The following is a 24,360-nucleotide window of genomic DNA, read 5'->3' on the forward strand; positions in this document are numbered from 1 at the left end:
GTCTGCAGCATGATGCCCCATTGTTAGACATCACTATAAACTGCCACACTGCAGACAATGTAGCAATATGACTGAAAAATTGTTAAAGCTATGTTAAAAATCCAAATCACACACTTATTATTATTATTATTATTATTATTATTATTATTATTATTATTATCATCATCATTATATATGCCTAAAACAAAAACAAAAGGTTTTATTGGGTGTTCAGAAGTACAATTTAATAGACATATTCTTTTTGTTTGTCCTTTGAGGAATTGTGGATCCTGACAGCTGTATCTGACTGACAATGTTGTTGAACAATATCGAGAACTTAGTTTCTGGAAAGAAACTGGAGTTGCTCAGTGGTTAGTGTGCCAGATTCACCACCAGAAAAGTGCAGGTTTGAATCCTGCCCAATCAAGCCATGTCAGCTACTATGGTGTGTTCCTGGATAAGACACTTAACTCCAACTGCTTCTGCATGTTATAATCTTTCATGTGCTGATTTGCCATTAACCACCACACATGCAAATTGTTTCTCCAGATGTCAAAATATTTGTCTCCCCAGCAAATACAGTCAAGTCAAAGTAAGATATATTAATCTGCAAGAAGAAAAAAACTGAGAATCACAAAAATATATGATCCCTCTCTTCAAAAATGATGACAGTGAAATATTTTATGTACAATCACCTACTGACCCACTGAATTTAGAGTCTGCCATATTGATTAGAATTGACAATGTCAGCTTCAGATGGATTGCTGAATGTGCAGTGAACAAAAAATTCCACACTTTTTGTACAGCAATTAAAACAGAGGAAAAGCACAATGGGCTAGAACGTGTGATAAAAAAAGGATGTTATCAATTGGCATTATATGGCATGCTGGGAGTTCCTAAGGGGTCCTCTGAGTCCCCAAAAAGGACCACAAATCCATTATGAAATTGGACACATATCACAGCAGATATTAAACATTTCAAAAGCTAGTAGAAGCAGCCAACTTTTTCCAATCTGCAACTAAATTAATCACCATTTTTCATGAGAGCATATAAGTGATGGTCCTCTTTCCTGTTGTTGAGACCCCTGGTTTACAATGTCTGAAGCTGGCCATGTCTCACAGCCCATGAACCTAGTAAAGTGAGACCAGCAAGGCAGTTGGAAACTTGACTCAATCCTCCATCCTGGTATAAGAGCAAACAAGGTATTCAACTGACTGTAAATAATCAATTATTGATCAGTAGGCCTGTCTGCTGGAGAGGCTGATCAGCTTTATAATACCATAGTGCTCAGTCTGTGAGGCTGTAATGATGTCCCAGACAGTTCCTGATTACCACTTCCAGCCAAGCTGACTCAGCAGAAATTAGGGACCATGGTCACATCTGATGATGCAATGCTAGAATGGCTTCAGCTGAAGTTTTTTATGAGGATAGGTGGTGATATGTCATGTGCTGTGATAAAATGCATACATACATCATGACAGTGTGTTTAGTCATGCATAACACAAATCCAGTTAAGAACAGGAATGGTCAAGATTTGCCATCATATAATTTTTAAATGAAATAAATAGATGTGGAGTTTTTCCTTCTGATTTTAAACATATTTTTACAATAAAGATATCAGTGTTTCAGATGGGTGCATGCCTTTTAAGGGTCATTTTCTGCATATTTAATAGCATAACTTTACATGTAGTTAACTGTTGCTCTGCTTTTGTAGTTTGTTTTATCATCTGTAATTTTACAGCAAGGATGTTGGCATAGTTTGAAAAGGAATTTTACTACTTTAGTGCTAAGCAGTTTCAACTTGTTGTATTTTCTGATACACATTAAAAATAAGACAAGCCAAATAACTGTTTTATGCATTTTTAGGTCACTGCTGTCTTAATATACCACGTATACTGACTTATCAGATCCAAATGCAAACACAGACCCTGATCTATTCTATCTGCTTACATCCAGATCTGCCAGCACGTTATGTGATGATGGCAGATTTGCATCTATGCAGTTTGCAGATGAACCCGATTAAATGTAATAATTCACTCCATGGGATACTGCCCCCTACCACACTAATTTACATAATAGTTACATGTGATAGTTACATGTAATAAGCATGAATAGGATTCAAAAAATATTTTTGTTTCCGTATAATCTCCAGATAGTCTTCTTCACAAGGTATGCTCTAGACAATTACAATAATGATAATCTGTGGAAATGAAACAAATCATCTGTGACTAAAACTACTGTGGATACCAATGAAAATGTTTTCCAGATAAATGACAACATTCCTTTAGCTATGTCTATCAATCAATCTTACACAGATTAAATTTTAATGGGAACAAAGACCTAGAAATTCCCATCTATGATTGTCACATTTGGTCAGCCCAGTTCATAAGTCATGTATAAACTAAGGTATTATTACAAGCCATGGTTGCTGTCTAAACATTGCTGCAGGATAGAGTTAATCTCTTACACAAGGTTACAGTGACCAGAGAGAAGATCCGGCATCTTGAATCAGCACAGTCGTTAGATAGCGCAACTTCCCACCCAGGTGTTACAGCTTTTTCCTAGCTCAGAGGAACCAGGAGAGAACAGGGTGTGTTCTAAATCTGTCCCAACATTAACAGACAGCGAGAAGGACATTGTCTGCTAAGTTTGATTGGATCGAATTAAAGTGACATCCATTCGGAATGGAGACAGAGAGTGTGATAACAATTTAGATCCAAATTATAACTTCTAACTAGCAAGTGAAAATTTAGTCTTGCCTAGGAAGACTGATGAGCAATATAGGGTTACTCCAAGAAAGCCACTCATAATTTGGTGGTAAAACTTAGAGAGGAGATTCTAAGGAAAGACAAAGCATAGTAATGGTCAGGTTACTTGCTCGATTTTTGCAAAATATTATGGTATTGTAATTGTAATTATGTGTAGTATGTATACTTAATTACTAGGATTGTTTAGTACATAGAATTGCTTTTGTATTGTTAATTTACATGTGTATTTGAGAAATGAGTTTGAGTATTATGTAGAGAATTATGTAGATTGTTAGCTTGTGGTCAGAATTAATTTTGTAATTCGCTATTAGGTTACTTCATAGTAACCTAGTGCATTTATTCATGTGATATGGTTCATTTTACACATGCTTGAATTGTGAATTTGGAAAATGGTTGAAGTGTGTAAGATTAGTTAATATGGATGCATGGATATTTGTGTACTTTGTATGAGTTGTAAGGTAAAGAAATATGTCTGATTGCTGTGATATTTAGTATAATGGGATTAGGAATACGTACTGATGTGATGCAATTTATTGATGTATGTATGAGAAGTAATTGATGCAGTGCTTTTATTACAACATTGTTTTACCATAAAAGGATGCATGAGTATTTCAATGTGAATGAATGCGTGACCGAAGAAATTTAATAGCTTAAACTTGAATTTGGAAAATGGTTGAAGTGTGTAAGATTTTTTAATATCGATGCATAGATATTTGTATATTTGTGTACTTTGTATGAGTTGTAATGTAAGGAAATGCGTCTGATTGCTGTGATATTTAGTATAATGGGATTAGGAATATGTACTGATGTGATGCAATTTATTGATGTATGTATGAGAAGTAACTGATGCAGTGCTTTTATTACAACGTTGTTTACCATAAAAGGACGCATGAGTATTTCAATGTGATTGAATGCATGACCAAAGAAATTTAACAGCCGTTATCTGATGATAGGTTGGGTGTAGTGTGAGATGAGAGGGCTTAGGAAAAGAATGTACTGCCCTTTTTTCGGGGGACAGAACTTCCAGTTTAGTTAAGTCCCAAGTCTCTAAGAGGGGAGACAGAAGTAAGACTAGCAGAGCAGTCGGAGTCAACAAGTCTAGTCGGTATAGAGAGTTGAGGAGGAGGAGGAGGAGGGGGAAAAGGACGAGTATAGAGAAGTCTAGAAGGAGAAAGAATTATGAGGATGTCAGGAGGAAGAAAAGGAATTGGATGAATAGGAGAGAAGAATACACCGATGAATAGAATAAAAGGACAGGTGGAAAGCTATCTCACACTATTAATCAAATCAGGCTATCAGAGGGACGAGTGGAAGGAGAGTACATGGGAATTTTTGATCATTTGATTATTGGATTGTCATTAAATTATTAGTTGAATTTCACTCTTTTGTATATTCAATCATTTAACAGTCGGCATTGCTGACTGGGGCTAGGAGCTTTACATCTATCTTTGACTTATATAACTTTTATCCCAAATCCAACCTGGGTGGGACGTCATGCGTTATGGATAAATGCGTGACATGGAATAATGCGTTACGGATGCAAGGGTGACATGTGGAATCATGCGTGTGGCGTATCGGGTTGTTATTCCATCACTGTGGTAGGTGTGGGGTCGGGTGCTATCACAGGGTCGAACGGAAGGAAATTACTTGGGAAATTTAACCAGTTGACTATTGAATTGTGATTAAATTGTTATTCACTGAATTTCACTTTTTTTTGTATATTCAATCATTTAACTGCCAACATTGCTGACTGTAGGCTTGGAGCCTTACATCTATCTTTCACTAATTTAACTTCCAACCAAAATCGAGCCTGGGTATAATAATAATAATTTAAATAAAATATTGGAAGTACACCACCCCACACCTACCAGTGACAGCATAACAAACCATCACGCCACAATGATGTACTGTTGATAAGGTCTTTTTGTTCTATTTACTGTCTGTGCTGTGTCTCTATTTTGTTGTTGTTGTTGTAGGGTTTAACGCCATTTTTCACCGACCCACGAGAAGCTACTGGCAGGCTTTCTCATGTACCAACATTAGCCGAGGCTGAGACTCGAACTCACGGAGACAGAGGTGAGATGGCAGTGATCCGTAACGGCGAGAGCTTAAGACCACTCAGCCACTCGGGGCCCCCTCTATTTTGTTGGACTATACAAAGCACTGACGTACTGTATATACTTGCTTGTAAGTCAAGTGAAATTGCAAACAACAAAGGTCCTCGTCTGCCATATCATAATGTGCTTGTAGATTAGGGTCTATATTGTTTGTTCTACTAATTGCTCAAAACAAACTGCACAGAACCAGATCTGCATTATGAGAAGGCAGATCTGGGTCTGTGCAGTTTGCAGTCGGACTCATAACCAAGCATATATGGTAAGGGTGGATTACAACTGACAAAAAGGAATAAAATGGACACAAAAACCCACCTCTAACAGCCATCATTTACTATCCCATGCTGTGCTGGTAGATCAGGGCAGGTGTTGTTGTTGTTGTTGTTGTAGAGTTTAATGCCATTTTCAGCACCAGCTAGGCTATACATGGCAGCTAGTAAAACCCCGAAAGAACCACCGATCCACGAGAAGCTACTGGCAAGCTTTCTCACATATCCACATTAGCCAAATCCTAGACTCGAACCCACGCAGACAGAGGTGAGATGGCAGTGATCTGTACCAGTGAGCGCTTTAGACCACTCAGTCACTCGGGGTCCCACTTGTGTTGTTTGTTCTACTTCTAATTTCAATTAAACAATGCAGACCCTAATCTGCTGGTCCTTACACTATGCTAGATATGATGAACACTGCAAGTTGGTGCAGGTGACACCGTCTTGTACATAGTTAACTAACACAATGTAAGGCTTCACTTGGAAATTAATTTGCCTAAAATTTCAAGAATAAAAACTGTAGGTCTCTATGTGGAATGTAATTTATCTTGGTCTGAAGTTTCTTCACAGCCAGTTTTTCTTCTGAATGTAACAAGAGCAGAGCTTATAATTCATATTCATTTAATTCTAGCTAACAATATTGGAACTTTAAGGTACTAAGTATGAATGGCAAAATATTATCCTGGTTTATTCCCAGCTTAACGGGCAAAAACATTACCTGAATAACCTCACACACAAAAAATAACAAAGTTTTCTTACACAAAAATGCATATTTACTGATTTGCAATTTAGCCTCAATGCAGCACACAAATTGGGTTAGCATAAATTTTTGACAATCTTCACTAGCCAAGGGAAATTCATCCACTTTTGTTCCATATTCACCTTTGGCATACTGCTCCTCTATCTGATTGGATGCAGCCCAAAGAAACTGTTATCTAATCAAATAACTTCTTACATTCCCTTAAGAAGACAATTTGTGAATAATCACTGCAATTTCCATTGACAATGACATGTCACATAAAGTTTATATCATCAATTTAATCAATTTGCACCAGCTTTTATTTTGAGCCAAGGTATGTCGACATCATGGACATCATATGTAATAGAAATGCACTGGTATACCATTTTACCATGGTATAATTTTTCGGTGGCATGTAATGCAGTACTTTTTCACTGTACTGGTACGTGTGAAGTTTCTGTCAGAAAGGAATGTCTGGAAATTCCTGAGGAATTCTTTTGTAACTTAAATGATATTTCACTATTCATGATACAATAATTCAAAAATGTATCTTTTTTTACAAAATGGTTGTAGCTGTCACAAATTAAAGGTAAATATTACCAATATAATTATATTTCTGATCTCACCGCTCCAATGCCCTAAATGGTTAGAGTTTCTGCCTTGGATGCCGGAGGTTGTGGGTTGAAAACCACATCAAATCATACCAAAGACAAAAATGGTACTAGCAGCTGCCTCACTTGGCAATCAGCATTAAAAGGCAGTGTTAGGACTAGTCAGGCTGGTGTCAGGATAATGTGACTGGGTGGGTGGGTGGGACATCATGCTACAAGTCTGTGGCATGATGTCCCAGTGCTACAGATCACTATAAACTGCCACAGTGCAAACATCGTAATGATATGACTGAAAAATTATTAAAGCTATGTTAAAAATCCAAATCACACGCACATTATTTATGATCATTTCATCACATATTTTACATGTGTCCCATATGCCAAATGCAGTGGTCAAATGAAATCTTGTGAAACATAATGCAGCCATATCCAATTTTCAAAAAAGTCATGTTTTGAAGTTAAAAGACCTATCTGCTACAAGAATTTTCAGCCACAAGTCAAACCATAAAAACCATTTCGCTTAATGTCTGGTACCATTTTCTTCAAAAGTACAAACTGGTCTGCTACCTAACTTGATTATCAATACAATGAATCTGCATGGAAAAATATCAAATTAAAGAAAACCATCTGTTTTCTTGGAAATGTGTCATATACAGTTGCTATTTAAACAGAAAATTCGGAAAGTACATATAGGATCGACAAGTTAACTCTTATGCCATTCTTACGCAGCAGTCTTTCTTGTTATAATATTCTCAAATTTATATGATGAATGGAATTAAAGAGATGATGATAATAAAAATGACAAACAACTTTTTATTGCTTTATTTTTATTTCATTTTGTGTGTACCAGAAAGCATAATCAATTTACAGGCATGCGTAATTAGGTGAATAAAAGCGTGATGGTTGACATGTATGTTAACACAGCATGTAAAAAGTTCTGTAATTGGTCAACCGATTTCTCTTGCAAGAGCAGCAACTCCTTCAAAAAGAGGTGCAAATTCAATATACAACAACAGTAAGATGGTCAGCTATTATGTACTTCTATTAGGTGTGTGTGTGTGTGTGTGTGGTAACTTACAATAGATGCAATTGATACAAAACATTTGTTCACAACTAGTTTTCATGGGAAGCTACAGGAATATTGTGGCGGCATGGGTGAAGAAGTAGACACATGGTCTGCTGGATGGAACTGCCCCAGTGGAGGCCCTAAAGAGCAAAGCCCCTGAAAACTCTTACATTTTAAGTGTTTCAAACTGTGAATAGAACTTGCTCAAAGAAATACTCCTGGGTGGAATGAGGGATCAATATGTACACCCACCCCACCCCGGATCTGCCCCTAATTCTGAAAAACTGAAACTCATGGCTGTACTACATATGCATTCATACCACTTGCATAAATTGCGATGAGTAACCCTGATGCTGAATTCGTTTTCGCTTTGCAATGTATGATTGTAATCATATATTGTGTACAAACAAATTAGTGACCAAAATGCCCAAACCGAAAAATTCGGCAGCTGTACTACATATGATACTACAAGTATTATCAAATGAAACTGAATAAAGTAGCACACAGCCAACAGACAGACAATACACGCAGCCAACACACAGTCAATACACCAAATCAGACACAGATGATACTTACCTATAAACCAAAAGCTGAAATATCAGTGAAGTCCAAGTAAATCAACTAATTTTTCTAACATTCATTACAGAATAAAGCTAGTCAAAATTTCAAAGTATACAAAAATGTTTCAAAGACTCCTTGAGAACAGACAATCTGGCAAGTGCCAAGCCTACCAATAAATTCTGATGAAATGGCAATTTTTATGTACAAGCTAAATTCTGATGAAATGGCAATTTTTATGTACAAGCTAACTATGCTCAATGAAGTAAATTAATACTTTCTAGAAGAGTTTTAAAATAATCATCCTCAGATCTTCAGTATCACTTCCTCATGAAGTTCTGTAAACACTTACATTTATCACAAATCCAAATGCCAACAACACACACCCAGATCTGCCATTACATAATGTGCTGACAAATCCAAATGCCAACAGCATAGATCCTGATTTGCCATTACATAATGTGCTGACAAATCCAAATGCCAACAGCATAGATCCTGATCTGCCATTACATAATGTGCTGACAAATCCAAATGCCAACAGCATAGATCCTGATTTGCCATTACATAATGTGCTGACAAATCCAAATGCCAACAGCATAGATCCTGATTTGCCATTCCATAATGTGCTGACAAATCCAAATGCCAACAGCATAGATCCTGATTTGCCATTACATAATGTGCTGACAAAACTGATTATACAATTTTCACTTAAAATTATCAGCAGAACAACATGGATCTTGTTATATTATGTGATGGAGCAGCTTGTTATATCAAATCAAATTGCAAACAACACATCCTGACCTGCCATAGTATAATCTGCTTACATATCAGTGGATCTGCTGTTTGTTCTAATGATTACTTCTAACAAACTGCACAGACCCAGATCTGCTAGTGTATTTTGTGACGGGAGATCTGGGTCTTTGCAGCTTGCAGCTGGACTCACTTTACAAGCAAGTAAATACAGTTGGTCTGCTTGTGTTTGTGGTTACATCTACATCATGCCAAAAACACAATGTAATCAAGAGCGTGTCAAAGAAAATATGGTAGACAAAAGATAGCTGAATTGTTTGGCGAATTGCTTGGATCAAACAAAAATTACTGTTTGCAAGTGAATTTACTGAGGTCTTGCCCTGACACAGCACAAAGAAGATTGGAAATATATTTATAATATGAATGAACAACTGAAAATAATATCTAAAGAAAAGATAAAGAGATCACTCCAAGGAAAATATTTTCAAGCAGAAGGTGAGGCCAATAACAAAAGTCCCCATCATTCACCTGACTGCCAAAGAACCAATATCCTTTATGTAACAGTCCTCTGCTGGAAAAAGACCTCAGTATGAACACTATTCGCCAATATATACAGTAAATGAAATAAAATTCAAAAGAAACATTTGACAAAATAATGTGTAGAAAGGCTTCAGATGTTCGAATCTATTTTACATACAATACAAATTCTTGCAGCTGCTAAAAGTATTATCTGGCAAAAATTACTAACCGCTGATCAAGAAAGTCAAGTGATTAATATTTTCCAGTTAATACATTGATACAAGAGTTTACAAAAATTATCATACATTTACATGTATATTCAAGAACACCATCAAAATTGGGGAAAATTCCTCATTCCATTGTTTAAATAGGTTAGAACAGTTGGAATATTGAAGGAATTTCTTGAGAAACTTGTATATATCCCTCATCCTGGAGTAGATTCTGTATTAGTACAGACCTGAGGTAGTAAACAAGAACTCCTTTGTTTTGGGGTTTTAAAAAAAAACAAAAAAACAATCATGTTGCAATTGTAACTGTTAAATCTGGTTGGCTAAGTGGTATGGTTCTTGACAGTGCTTTCAACACATTATTGGCAATATCACAGAGGAAATGGAACCTAAGTACCCTTTCCAAAGGACACACGGAGACCCTTGGATTACATGTCTGTAACTGTTCTACCAACTAAACTAATGCACATTTGGCAGTCATAAGATGAATTATTTCATTCTAGAGACCGACTCTTTGTCTGCAGAAACCTGCACAGCTCATTGTCAATTTGCAATTCATTGATTATGGCAAATGACTGCTTACTGCAATAATGAGAAGTGATAAGTATTTAGGTAAGCATTTAACTTTAAACACTATATGTCAAGAAGCACCTGAAATATCTCTACCTGGCATAATTATTCAATTTTCTTCTGTCTGCTTTAAGACGTTCTGCCAATTTAATGTCAAGCAAAGAGCATCCAACTTCCTGCCTAACTTAACCTAAAATTTCAATTTCTGACACTTTAATTCACAAACTTTTTCATGTTTGCTCATTCTGAATGTTCTCGAAATTCTTCATTTGTTGAAAATGGAACCAACAAGACATGGTATTTAAATTAGGATCTGCATGTTAAAGTATTCATTTTAATATTTTAGTGTGAGTTAATTAAAGATAAAGATAAATGTCAAATGTTAAAAGATAACCCAAAATAAACGTTTTTGGAAGAATGTTGAAAGATAAATTTACCGGATCTTAATCTAGGACCATTTTTATGTCATGTACAAAGTGATGTCACAATCTCAATAATGTCCTTTTTTTCTCTCATGGGATGATGTCAAAATGTGTCCACTCAATATGCACAAACCAGACTGGGATCTGTGTTTGTGTGTTTTTGGAATTTTAATGTAGCTTTAACAATTTTAGTCATATCACTATGATCTCTGCAGTGTGGCAATTTATAGTGATGTCTAGCGCTGGGGCATCATGACACAGACAAGTAACAAAATGTCCAGTCAAATTATCCCGACTCCAGGCCAATCAGTCTTAACACTAACCTCTTAATGCTGAGCGCCAAGCGAGGCAGATGCAAGTACCATTTTTATAAGTCTTTGTTATGACTCGGCCAGGGTTCAAACCCGTGACCTTCCATATCCAAGGCGGATGCTCTGAACTCTGGCCACCAAAACAGACACAAGGGAACAAGTTTTTGCCTAATTTGTCCCACACTGATGTCTGCAAATTCTCTTAGATGATACCATCTAGACAAGTCAAGTCTCTAACAGCTGTTACACAAGTTCCTCCATCTTGTATGAGGAATTTCTGTTCAAGAAAGGGAAAGAACTCCTGTTTTCCTAAAGGACTTAAGTGCAGGTGTTAAACTTTAAGTTCTAGTAAGTGATGCAACTGCATTCTGTTTATGCTAAATTTGATCAGTAAGGAAATAAACAAGAATCCCTTGAAGGAATTCATGCTCTATTGTCTAAAAAGAATTTCAATACATTCAAGACAAGACACTTTATTTTAACTGCTCATTATTGAAACCATCTCTAACATTCTTGCATAACAAGATTTTCAAAATTAGCCATTCTGGCAACCATATTGAAAGTAAGATTGGCACCATTTTCATTAAAGACAAAGTAGACACCATCTGAAGACTTTTGGCAAAACCCCATGCCAATATTACTGGATTCAGGAGAATCAGTAACAAGATTTTCAATGTGTTCACTTTGGCAGGGAGTCCCCAAGTAGTGTCATGGTCTAAAGCACTCAATGTTACAGATTACTGCCATAATTCCTTTCTTTCTGTGTGGGTTCAAGTATCAGGCTTTGACAATGTGGGAACATGAGAAAGCTTCTCCGTCACTTTCTCTGGGTCAATGGTTCTTTCTGGTCCCCCCGCCCCCGAGTTCTTCCTCAACCAATTATACTGGCCACCATATATAGGCTATATTGTGCTGGAAAATGGCAGGTTAGCACAGTTTCATTCAGGACCAATTAGATATTTTCCATTAGTTTGCTGCTGAAAACCCTATGTCAAAATGACTTTACACTTAACAGGAGTAGCAAAAACAAGACTGGCTGTTATACAGATGTCACATCAGTGCCATTTTCACTCAACCATGAGATCACAAGTCTTGTAAATACAGAATGCTGACATGACTTTCCTTCTGGAAAGAGTAGCAATAAGAATTTTAAGATGGCTGCTGTGATAGCATATGGGATATGAGATCATCAGATTTTATTTTAGACCAACTAGACACCATAACAAGTCTTCAAGTGAAAAATGCTATGATTTACTTGTTCACGAGTAACAAAAGCAAGATTTTCAATGTGGCTGCTGTGATGACCATAATGGATGTCAGATCAGCACCATTTTCATTTAAGAATAACAAGACATCACATGACATCTGATTAAAACACAATGCTAACATGACTATCTATATTTCTCTGAACAATAACAGCATGATTCTGAAGATGGCTGCCATGATGGCTATACTGGATGTGAGATCAGCACCATTTAGGACCCGTGACAACATAAAGTCTTTCAATGAAAAGTGAATCTTCCCCATTATAAAAGATACCAACATGGAGCAAACTAAGGGGTAACCAGTCTACTTCAATGATCTGACAATCAGAGCACATTGATTGACTATACATATATGTCCAGGGCAAGTACCTGAATGATCCACATAGCAACTCTATCTCAAGTGAATGAAGAGCCATGCAACCTCCAGAAAGTCCAGTAGGAACAAATTTAACTCAAAATCAATTCGGCCATCAAGTGGTGTTTCTCCACAACTTTTATCATATGCTAAATTTAACAGCTTTTCATGGCCAGAAACAAAAATTATCCTTCTCATAACTTTTTCCCCATTGCATAGGAGCCTTGATCAATAAAATTTTCAAGTTGGTCACTGTAGTAGCCAAACTGGAAGCCTCATGGCAAAAACACCATGTCAACAAGACTTTCCATTCTAGAAGAATCAATAACTAGATTTTTAAGTTGGCTGCTGCGATGTTCATACTGGACATAAGTTCAGCACCATTTTTATCTATAACCAACTAAATGTTGTTAAGAAGTTTTTCTGTGAAAACCCCATGTTGATATGACTATCCATTCAAGCAATGTAGTAATAAGATTTTCAAGATGGCCGCTGTGGTAGCCATATTAGTTGCCCAAGAGACACCATTTTCATTTGGGATCAACTAGATATTATAAGTCTTCTGCTGAAAACCTCTTGCCATGATTTGCCATTCAGGATCAGTATCAATAATAAGCTCTTCAAGATGGCCACCATGGTAGTCATACTGGATATCAGATGCGCATCCTTTTCATTTACAATCAAATAGACATGACATTGTCTTTTAGTGAAAACACCCACACTGATACCACCATCCATTCCGGTGGAATAACAATAACAAGATTTTTCTTAAAAGTGCTAATTATCTGAGAATCTACTGTGACTCTTGTTAAGTGTGCCAGATTCATGACCAAGTGGGTGAAGTTTTGAATTGTACCATCTGATACACACATGACAGTTATGATGGTGTGTCCTTTGGAAGGACACTTTACTCTAACTGCATCAGCACTAAATAACCTACCAATGTTGATGTGCCATAAAACACTAACCTAGATTAAGAGTGAATCCTCCAATAATAAATCTTCATATAATGAGAAAAATAGGGATATCATAATATATAGCAAAATGTAACAGCTCAAATGATCTCATTTTCAGTTGTAATGATTGACATCTCATTCATCTGCCATTATGATATGTCAATGTTTCTAATACAGTAAAACTTGTCCCGAGGGACCATCCCTGTCCCGACGGACCATCCCTGTCCTGAGGGACCATCCATGTCCTGAGGGACCATCCATGTCCTGAGGGACCATCCCTTTTCATAAAAAAAGTTTGCGCAATAGGATCAGTTTTCAAAGTCAAAAAAGCTACAGTGCTTAATAAGGAAATATACCACACAATGACAGTGCAAGCAGTTTATTCTTTATTCATAGTTCCTGCTAAAATATTCCACTGATTTCATCTCAAAACAATTTTAATTAGCAACAAAGGTTTACGTATTTGATAAAATATTTATACACTTCAAGATTATTTGTACCTGTATTAGCATTGAAATGCAAAATTACCTTAGGTAATATTTATTTATCCTGTCCATATATTAGTGCTTTTTCTGGGAGGAAAATACCTCACCAAATGACAAAACTTTTGTCCTTCCATTAGGGTGAAACAGTATCTTCCAGAACAATGGATCAGCCTTTCTTTTCTTTGGGAGAATACATGATCCTGGGCATACATGAAAGCCCTCTTCATTATTTTAAGAGAGCAGCCTAAAGTGGGACATCAGTGTGGGGAGGGAGAGGGGAATCCCAGTAGCAACATAATTGCATCATTAAAATTAGTTTTACCCCTCCAAACTACATTTTAATATTGGTAATACTATACATACTTCTATTAAATATCAGTTTGGTTTGGAGGCTGATGATCCCAAACTGGCAAATAAAATACAAACACAAGGAATACTAACCATAACAGAAGAGCAAGAGAGTAATGCAGGATGGAATCTGCCTGGGCTACTTTTTGAAGAAAAATGACTGGGCTCAGTGAGAAAATGCCCTTGCTTTGATGGGCTAACAAATAACAAATGTAAAAGGAGCTGAAATTCAGCTTTCATCACACCCTCTAAAGACGATAAAGTTAAATATGCCCATGAGGCAGCAATGGCACGAACCTCATGGGCTTTAATTTTCACAAAGGACAGATCTCTATCAATGTGTGGAAGCTGGAATATCAGCTGAACATTTAATGGGTTGGGTAAGATGTTTCCTACCCTTCCTTCTCCCTTTAGAGGCTGCCAAGTTAAATCATACAACTCTAACTGGGCAAAGAAGTCTATCTTCGTCATCCCCAGCACAAATACAGCTGAGACTGGGGATCTCAATCGAGTCGAGAGTGGAGCAAATGAAGGAGGCTGGTTTTCCCTTTTCTATAAAACTGGTTTGCAAAAGAGAGAAACAGACTAATAATTCCCACTGAACTTGAAACTTTCCTGCTTCATGGATAGGGCATGAACCTCAATCCTTCATCTCATAGATACTGAGGTGAACAAGATAAATGATCAAAGGAAGCTTCACCTAAAGGTTTAAAGGGTTTATTTAGAGACTACAAGACGCAAGAGAGATTCCATTTAGGTATTAGAGAGTGCAACATTGGTCTCTTAAATTCACAATGTCTGATCAGGTGCTAACTGAGAATCTGTTTGGACAGTTGGGCCTTTGGAAAATTTGATAATGTTGGAAAGGTCTGCTCAATAGCCCTTCACAGTAGAAACCCTGTGTAGTTTCTCTTTGAAAATGACTTTGCTGAATCCAAAGCAAGAGAAAATATATATTTTAAAAGATTAAATTCTGACAGTCATCCTGTGACTAAGTGTCTCATCTAAACTCATTGGCTTCTACAAGCAGACATGGATCAAGGAATATTTTGTATGTGTGTGTGTATAAACAAGTAGGCAAGGGGTCTGTGGAAATGAAACCTCTCATGGTTGCCCAGGGGTACAGCCCTAAATTCTTGCATATTAAGCATTTCCATAATGTTCACCATCTAACTGTAATGAAAATGTATCCTAGGAAACATTCAGGTTGTTTCATGCTCATTTTAAATCGGGGCCAGTTTCACCCCACCCACCCACAACAACCACCTCCACATGGATCCATCACTGTGGAGGGTGGGTCAAGAGGACAAAGTCAAGAGAAATACAAGTTCCAAGTCTTAACTGGTTCACATACTTCATTTGCTGCATTGAGTGAGACTAACATTTTAGCCAAATATTCACTATCCCATCCTGTGGGGTCTCTGGTGGCATAGTGATCAAGGGCACTTGCCTTTACAGATAACTTCTATCTTAACTCTGTTCCACATGAGTTTGAATCACAACTGGACCAACATCGGTACATGAGAAAGTTTGCCAGTAGTTAACATGGGTCAGTGGTTCTTCCTAGGATCTTCCCAGGTTCTTCCGCCTCCAAAATATACTGGCCATCATGTATAGCCGATCATATACTTAAAAATGGCATTAAACCCATCAAAACCCAGCCATACTGCCTTCCTGAACACCAAACTCATAAGAACAGCAACCCTAGGATTCATCGAGTCAAGTTGGTTGCTATCCTGGACCATTTGTCCTCTTCATCTTTGTAAATCCAAGTTACATGTAGTGGACACAGTCAAATGTACATTTATTTGCCATTTCAAATGTAACCATCACACTAAACCAAATAAAAAGCACACAATAGTTATGATATAGTGTGTGAATATGATTGAAACTTTACACTCAATTTTAACTACGGTACCCTTTAACAAAGATTGTACAGAAAACCTTGACCATTGCCAATCAAACTAGGCCAAAATGGTCTACATAAATACCTTAACCTGGATTTCAGCCTGAGAGATAAGTAAGCAGTAGTATAAATATCTAATCTTCCATCTGTATATTTAAGTATTATGTCTAGACAGGGTGAATACTAAACAAAGACTAACACCTGTCACTGAACACGTTATTCTATTATCATAAACAGCATGTCTAGAAGTGGGAGAAGAATATGACAAATGCTATATGAAGGCTCAAGAGTAACAATAAAGAATTGGATTTGCCACAGCATCATGCACTGGATCAGTCTAATGTGACTTCTAAATAAAAACCAACTGTGTATTGTTCTGCTGGCACATCTTGCAACAGAGACATATCAGTGCTGTTCACCAATGGTGTGGGTTTTGTTTTGTTTTGTTGGGGTTTAATGCCATTTTTCTTCACATCATAGGAAATACATCTATGGCAGCCAGTATATTTTGGTGGAGCCTGGGAAAACCCCAGGAAGAACCACTGATCAACATGAAGCTACTGGTAAGCTATCTCTCCTACCAATGTTGGTCAAACCAAGGCTAAAACCCACATGGACTGAGATGAAATGTGAGTGACCTAGTGGAGTGCCTTAGACCAATCAGCCATCCCCATCCTGCGGGTGTTGTAAATGAGCCCATACAGAAGAGATAAATATCAAACCCCATGCAATACTGAACGATTGTCAATCATGATGACCTAACTGAATCAGAAAAGTTGAGTTTGGTTTATTGTTTTGCAACACAAGAACACTTTCAAGGTTATAATCATGTAGACTAAAGTTTATTGGTTGCTTTGTTGGTTTTAACAGCAAGTTTAAAACATGCTTGGCTATATTATGCAAAGCAAATGGGAGCTTAGTGCCTTTCCCAAGGACACACTAAGTTAGCTGGCTTGCAAGTCTGAAACTATCAACCAAGCTATACATACTGTGCTAATGCACTTGTCATGGCAAGTAAAGTACCTTGCCCAAGGACACAACCACAGCTGTCATGGCAAGTAAAGTACCTTGCCCAAGGACACAACCACAGCTGTCATGGCAAGTAAAGTACCTTGCCCAAGGACACAACCACAACTGCCATGGCAAGTAAAGTACCCTGCCCAAGGACACAACCACAGCTGCCAAACCAGGCTAATCGGATGGTGAAAACTGAACTAGCACCCTTCTGGAGCCAGAGTGGTTGAGGTAACTACTCATCCACTACGATTCCCACAAGGCTATATGAAAAAAGGAACTAAATCAAAAGTCCTGCAATGCACGAAAGTACAATTACTGGTGCAATTTTTTTACTGACTATATTCTTTTTGGTTTTACTATGCAAAGGATTATGTTACGAAGGATCATGTTTAAAAATAAACCCACATAAAGAAGTTACACTGTAATAAGATTTTTCTTTCTTCTGTACATCAAAGAATCAAAATGTTATTGATCATCCCTAATTTCACCTGCTGAGCCTAGATTTATTTTCCTATCCATAAAAAACAAACAAAATATTTCGGTTTTTTCAAACAATGTTTTTACCTTTCTTGATTTTGTTTTGATAATTAGTTCCTTTACAAATTATTAGGTGTTTTTCATTTCCTATCCATAAAAAACAAAACAAATATTTGGTTTTTTTCAAACAATGTTTTTATCTTTCTTGATTTTGTTTTGATAATCAGTTCCTTTAAAAATTATTAGGTGTTTTTCATTTCCTATCCATAAAAAACAAACAAAATATTTGGGTTTTTTAAACAATGTTTTCACCTTATTGATTTTGTTTTGATAATTAGTTCCTTTTCCTTCAGTACACTAAGTCTCCAATACAAAGACCTGACAGGATGAACCAAATAAAATGGCTACACAGCATGCTGTGCACTAATGGAGTGTGTGTGTGTGTGATTTGGATTTTTATTTAACGTAACATTAACAATTTTCCAGTCATATCACTACAATGTCTGCAGTTTGGCAGTTTATAGTGATGTCTAGCACTAGGGGATCATGCCACAGACATGTAGCATCATGTCCTATCCAGTCACATTATTCTGAGACTAGGCCAACCAGTCCTTACACTAATTTCTTAATGCTGAGCACCAAGTGAGGCTGCTGCTAGTACCATTTTTATAGGCCTTTGGTATGATTTGGCCGTGGTTCAAACCCATGACCTCCCATATCCAAGGCAAATGCTCTAACCACTTAGGCCACCAGAGCAGTTTTCACTAATGGAAGTCAATTTAAAACATCTAGCTAAATGATTATGCAGAAGAAGAATGTATTATTAGGTCTGCAGATAACTGTGGCATTGGCCAATAGAAATTACCCCTAACAACTTTCAAAGGAATTAAGTATAGTGTACTGAACAATGAAAATATTCAAGTACACTTGAATTCTCTATTAAGTTGTTCACATGTGATTTTTTTTATTAAAAAAATGCAGATATGATTTTGTAAACACTGAAGACAAGGAGTTCAAAGTGAAAAAGGTTAGAAAATTTAGAAAAATGTTTTGAAAAATTCATATGTTGGCATGCAGATGTAATCAGGTCATCTAGACTCAGACCAGCTGGCAAATAAGCCACTAAAGATACTTTCTTTAATGAGAAGTTACCATTTTTATGCATCTCAGCAAATTCCATTTTGCATTATTACTGTAGTTATTCTATCAGAAGTCCCCTTCTAATACCCACCTTCTTTTTTCCACAAAAAAGAAATTCCTACTTTACTGATGCTCATAGATTCATTCATTGTCCATTACAGTTATCAAAATAATTAAAAAACTGTACATGAGTAATCCATCGACTGTTAGAAAAATCAAAAGAACTTAATTCATAAACGTTTACAGTCAAACAGCAATGTATGGTATTCAACACCCACCCACCCCTCTGGTAATTGCACCACACAAAGGGTGTCTATCAGAATAAGTACAGTATTTGGAGATGACCAACAGCAAAACCATATCTTCATCTTTATATGTTACCATCCTCTTGCCTGCTGCTGTCTAATTGCAAGTTTGTCCCCAAGTGTCCATAGGGAGATTAGAGAATTCTACACAAGCTTAACAAGATTATTTATACTCCGAGATGTTGAAATGGATTACCTTTGAAAAAGCTAATAGAGTGTACATTGATCTACATGGAAACATCTGTAACACCAATAGATTCCACACCATGTTCGCACTTCGCCTAATGTTTCAGGTGGTAGAATCAGGATACAATCACAATTAAACATTTCAATGACAATGGGCAAGATTATTTTTTTTTTAATTCTGTTCTAATTTATATCAGATCTAGGGAAAAGAATTCTATTTTATGTAATAGGTAGTAAAAAGTTGGGTCAATAGGAAAGTTTTTTTGTAATTTTAATTCTGACTAAAAGATAAATTTCCAGTTTGGCAGTTTAGTTTCATTTGTGAAACTGGAGAACTATTAAACTGTGAGTGGTCAATACCAGCTACAGAAATGAGAACAAAATGTTTAAAAATTTACAAAAATAACATTTGGTCAAAAATACAAGTTGGAGGAATTTTGGAAGGGCCAGTTGCAATATAGGAAACAGAACTTTTTTACTTGGCCTAATATTAGGATGTATATTAGCAAATTATTTTGTTCATGGGGCACATGATGAACAATGCCTTGACTGACAAAATAAGAAAATTGTTTGATTTGTTCTTTCAGATACGGGAAGAAGAGTAATGAAATGGCAGCAGTCTAAAACACCCACCTTTACAGACCAATCACACATCTCGCCTCTGTCCAAGTGAGATCGAGTCAGAGCTCAACCAACGTGTATATGAGAAAGCTTACCAGCAGCTTCCCATGGGTCAATGGTAGTGACTCTTTCCTGCATCTTCCCACATTTTACCTCCACCAATATATACTTGCTACCATGTATATAGCCTATCATGTATTGATAAATGGCATTCACAACCACATAACCAAACCATTTAGATACATGTATGAGAAAAAAAGGCAAGGAATCACAGAACAGAACAGGAACTAAACCATATATATTTTACCATTTTCTTTCCTCAAAGCTCACCTTTCCAATAAATTCTTGTTAAATCTAATAAAAAATTGATCTTGGTTGTTTTCTTCTTTGGTTATGTTCTCTGAATGCCACTCCAATGTCCAAGGAACAGTGTGCTGAAGCTGAAGTAGTATGTACATGTATACATGTAATGACATATGAGAACTTTTTAAAAAAAGATTTTGATTATAAAGTATCGAGATACAGCAGATATGGTTCTCTGAAACTGTTTCATTATCAATGACTTACTTTATGTGTGTACAAGAGACTTTCATTATCAATGACTTACTTTATGTGTGTACAAGAGACTTTCATTATCAATGGCTTATTTTATGTGTGTACAAGAGACTTTCATTATCAATGACTTACTTTATGTGTGTACAAGAGACTTTCATTTTCAATGACTTATTTTATGTGTGTACAAGAGACTTTCATTATCAATGACTTATTTTAAGTGTGTACAAGAGACTTTCATTATCAATGACTTACTTTATGTGTGAACAAGAGACTTTCATGTTCAATGACTTATTTTATGTGTGTACAAGAGACTTTCATTATCAATGACTTACTTTATGTGTGTACAAGAGACTTTCATTATCAATGACTTACTTTATGTGTGTACAAGAGACTTTCATTATCAATGACTTATTTTATGTGTGTACAAGAGACTTTCATTATTAATGACTCACTTCATGTGTACGAAAGAGACTTTCATTATCAACGGCTTATTTTATGAGTGTACAAAACAGACTCTTTCATTATCAATTACTTTATTGGTGTAACAAAGAGACTCACTTATTATCAATTATCTACTTTAAGTGTACAAAAGAGACTCTTTCATTATCAATTACCTACTTTATGGGTGTATAAAAGAGACTCATTAATTATCAATTACCTACTTTATGGGTGTATAAAAGAGACTCACTTATTATCAATTATCTACTTTATGGGTGTATAAAAGAGACTCTTTCATTATCAATGACTTATTTTATGAGTGTACAAAACAGACTCTTTCATTATCAATTACTTTATTGGTGTAACAAAGAGACTCACTTATTATCAATTATCTACTTTAAGTGTACAAAAGAGACTCTTTCATTATCAATTACCTACTTTATGGGTGTATAAAAGAGACTCATTAATTATCAATTACCTACTTTAAGGGTGTATAAAAGAGACTCACTTATTATCAATTATCTACTTTATGGGTGTATAAAAGAGACTCTTTCATTATCAATTACCTACTTTATGGGTGTATAAAAGAGACTCTTTCATTATCAGATTACCTATGTTATGTGTGTATAAAGGAAACTCTTTCATTATTAATTAACCACTTTATGTGTGTACAAAGAGACTTTCATTATTAATTACCTACTTCATGGGTCTGTAAAAGAGACTATTTCATTATCAGTTACATACTTGATGGATGTATAAAAGAGACTCTTTAATTATCAATTACCTACTTTATGGGTGTATAAAAAAGGCTCTTTAATTATTAATTACATACTTAATGGGCATACAAAAGCCACTCATTAATCATCTATTACCTACTTTATGGGTGTATAAAAGACTCTTTCATTATCAATTACCTACTGTATGTGTGCATAAAAGAGAATTTTATCATCAATTACCAACTTTAAGTGTATAAGAGATTTCATGATCAATTGCCTACTTTATGGGTATATAAAAAACTCTTCATTATCAATTACCTATTTTATGGGCGTATAAAAGAGACTCTTTAATTATCAAATACATACTTTATGGGCATACAAAAGCGACTCATTAATTATCAATTACCTACTTTATGGGTGTATAAAAGAGACTCTTTAATTATCAATTACCTACTTTATGGGCATACAAAAGCAACTCATTAATTATCAATTACCTACTTTATGGGTGTATAAAAGAGACTCATTAATTATCAATTACCTACTTTATGGGTGTATAAAAGAGACTCTTTAATTATCAATTACCTACTTTATGGGCATACAAAAGCAACTCATTAATTATCAATTACCTACTTTATGGGTGTATAAAGGAGACTCATTAATTATCAATTACCTACTTTATGGGTGTATAAAAGAGACTCTTTAATTATCAAATACATACTTTATGGGCATACAAAAGCAACTCATTAATTATCAATTACCTACTTTATGGGTGTATAAAAGAGACTCATTAACTATCAATTACCTACTTTATGGGTGTATAAAAGAGACTTTAAATATCAAATACATACTTTATGGGCATACAAAAGCAACTCATTAATTATCAATTACCTACTTTAAGGGTGTATAAAAGAGACTCTTTAATTATCAATTACCTACTTTATGGGCATACAAAAGTGACTCATTAATTATCAATTACCTACTTTATGGGTGTATAAAAGAGACTCATTAATTATCAATTACCTACTTTATGGGTGTATAAAAGAGACTCTTTCATTATCAATTACCTACTGTGTGTATAAAAGAGAATTTTATCATCAATTACCAACTTTAAGTGTATAAGATTACCTATTTTATGGGTATATAAAAAACTCTTCATTATCAATTACCTACTTTTTGTGTGAATAAAGAGACTTTCATTTTTACCTACTTGATGAGCGTATAAAAGGGACTTTTATTATTAATTAATTACCTACTTTATGGATGTATAAAAGAGACTTTTATTATTAATTAATTACCTACTTTATGGGTGTATAAAAGAGACTCTTATTATTAATTACCTACTTTATGGGTGTATAAAAGAGACTTTCATTATTAATTAATTACTTACTTTATGGGTGTATAAAAGGGACTTTTATTATTAATTAATTACCTACTTTATGTGTGTATAAAAGGGACATTCATTATTAATTAATTATCTACTTTATGGGTGTATAAAAGGGGCTTTTATTATTAATTAATTACCTACTTTATGGGTGTATAAAAGAGACTTGTATTATTAATTACCTACTTTATGGGTATATAAAAGAGACTTTCATTATTAATTAATTACTTTATGGGTGTATAAAAGAGACTTTCATTATTACCTACTTGATGAGTGTATAAAAGAGACTTTTATTATTAATTACTTACTTATTTTATGGGTTTTACCTACTTGATGAGTGTATAAAAGGGACTTTTATTATTAATTAATTACCTACTTTATGGGTGTATAAAAGGGGCTTTTATTATTAATTACCTACTTTATGGGTGTATAAAAGAGACTTTTAATATTAATTAATTACCTACTTTATGGGTGTATAAAAGAGACTTTTATTATTAATTACTTACTTATTTTATGGGTTTTACCTACTTGATTGTATAAAAGGGACTTTTATTATTAATTAATTACCTACTTTATGGGTGTATAAAAGGGACTTTTATTATTAATTAATTACCTACTTTATGGGTGTATAAAAGGGGCTTTTATTATCAATTAATTACTTTATGGGTGTATAAAAGAGACTTTCATTATTATCTACTTGATGAGTGTATAAAAGAGACTTTTATTATTAATTACTTACTTATTTTATGGGTTTTACCTACTTGATGAGTGTATAAAAGGGACTTTTATTATTAATTAATTACCTACTTTATGGGTGTATAAAAGGGGCTTTTATTATTAATTAATTACCTACTTTATGGGTGTATAAAAGGGACTTTCATTATTAATTAATTATCTACTTTATGGGTGTATAAAAGGGGCTTTTATTATTAATTAATTACCTACTTTATGGGTGTATAAAAGGGGCTTTAATTATTAATTAATTACCTACTTTATGGGTGTATAAAAGGGACTTTTATTATTAATTAATTACCTACTTTATGGGTGTATAAAAGGGGCTTTTATTATTAATTAATTACCTACTTTATGGGTGTATAAAAGGGACTTTCATTATTAATTAATTATCTACTTTATGGGTGTATAAAAGGGGCTTTTATTATTAATTAATTACCTACTTTATGGGTGTATAAAAGGGGCTTTTATTATTAATTAATTACCTACTTTATGGGTGTATAAAAGGGACTTTCATTATTAATTAATTACCTACTTTATGGGTGTATAAAAGGGGCTTTTATTATTAATTGAT

General features: G+C 35.1%; 1 protein-coding gene across 6 annotated transcripts in view; it reads right to left on the reverse strand.

Moving 5' to 3' along the window:
* LOC149780068 (uncharacterized) overlaps positions 1–24,360 on the reverse strand; it is a 314,560-nt gene that overhangs the window by 251,309 nt on the left and 38,891 nt on the right. The window lies entirely within an intron of this gene.

Source organism: Sinohyriopsis cumingii, chromosome 16 (assembly GCF_028554795.1).
Source record: "Sinohyriopsis cumingii isolate HCF-2022 chromosome 16, ASM2855479v2, whole genome shotgun sequence".
NCBI lineage: Eukaryota > Metazoa > Mollusca > Bivalvia > Unionida > Unionidae > Sinohyriopsis > Sinohyriopsis cumingii.